A 1,422-nucleotide genomic window follows, 5' to 3' on the forward strand; every position below is an offset into this window, starting at 1 on the left:
TCTATTTATTGGAATAAATAAATATCAATTTATTGGTCAAATTATCAACTAATTCTAGTAAGTTTCACTGTGTGAAATATAAAATCAGCACATATAATTATAAAATATATAACTATATATACTATAATTAAAAGGCACACGTTTTGCATTGTTCTGTTGTAGTTACTGTATCAATGGCAAATCTGTTTTAAAGTATTATTCCATTATCTCTTCCTCAGTGTTTGATAGAGTTAGACCTAAAGCTTTACCATTTGTAGATTTACAGCATGGAGGCAATAGGAAATACTGTGATTAAAACATGATCAATTTAATGCCTAATAATGAGGAGAAACATATGGACTTCTCCTGCAATTATGAAAATATTTGGTGATTAAAAGGCAGTAGTGTAAGTTCCTGCCTGGTTGGATGGTAGACAGACCAGGACATTAAGTAATCATCCATACCAATATTTTTTCACCTTCTTGGCTTCAGCTACTTTTGAAATAGAAGGTATAATAAACAATTATATTTTGATAAAATACCTTCTAGTCTGAACAGTTTTGTTTGAACTGTTCATCTCTCTATGATCCCTTGTAACCAAGATTAGTTTTGTTCCAGTAAGACAATCTGTGCTGTCAGGGTAAGATATTCTGGTTGGTCTGTTCCCACATGGAAGAAGGGTAAAGGCTCATGTATACATTTATGCCAGTAACACCTCATTTGGGAAAATGTCAGCTGAAGAAGTTTAGAAGTAGCTCTTAAGCAATGCTTACTTTGAATCCATTAGGTCCACAGAGCTAACACAGTTTGATAAATAAATATTTGAAAAAGTCATCACCTTTGGACCTATCTATAAATATTTGAGAGTACAATCAAATTCCAAATTAAAAGATTTGATAGTCATTGACAAAAATTTTGCAAATGTGAGCAATTGATTGATCAATATAATGTTTTCCACTATTCACAGAATTTTAGGGAAATAAGATCGATAGCATTGTTAGGAAAAATAAGGTTTCCTTGTTACTAGTGGGCACCCATAGATATAAGCCTGTATAAAGATTTCATCATTAACTACATAATTTAGAGGATACTACATGCTTCAGCAGCAGGTATACTCAAATTATAATACAGAGATTAACATGGCACTTGCACAAGGATAATATGAAAATTTGAGAAGTATTCCATATTTTTCATTCTTCAGATGCAAGAAATGAAAAACAGTTATTAAAAAGGTGATTACCAAATTATAAGTATAACAATACACATAATTCATATAATTAAATTTAGTTTGACATCAGTGTATTAAATCTTCACCTCAGAAAGGCATTTACATAGCATAATCTTTACAAAACTTTTCAAATTAGACAACATTGTCATTTTATCCCAAAGAAAATTAATATTAAGACCTAGAAAAAAAAAGGAATCAAACTGATTCTATATGGA

At 30.3% G+C, this 1,422-nt stretch overlaps 1 pseudogene; it reads left to right on the forward strand.

Moving 5' to 3' along the window:
* The first annotated feature begins 1,073 nt into the window (after positions 1–1,073).
* Positions 1,074–1,170, forward strand: LOC122105744 (annotated as a pseudogene).
* Positions 1,171–1,422: the final 252 nt, after the last annotated feature.

This window comes from Dipodomys spectabilis, unplaced genomic scaffold (assembly GCF_019054845.1).
Source record: "Dipodomys spectabilis isolate Male_0828 unplaced genomic scaffold, ASM1905484v1 ptg000033l, whole genome shotgun sequence".
In the NCBI taxonomy this organism is placed as follows: Eukaryota; Metazoa; Chordata; class Mammalia; order Rodentia; family Heteromyidae; genus Dipodomys; species Dipodomys spectabilis.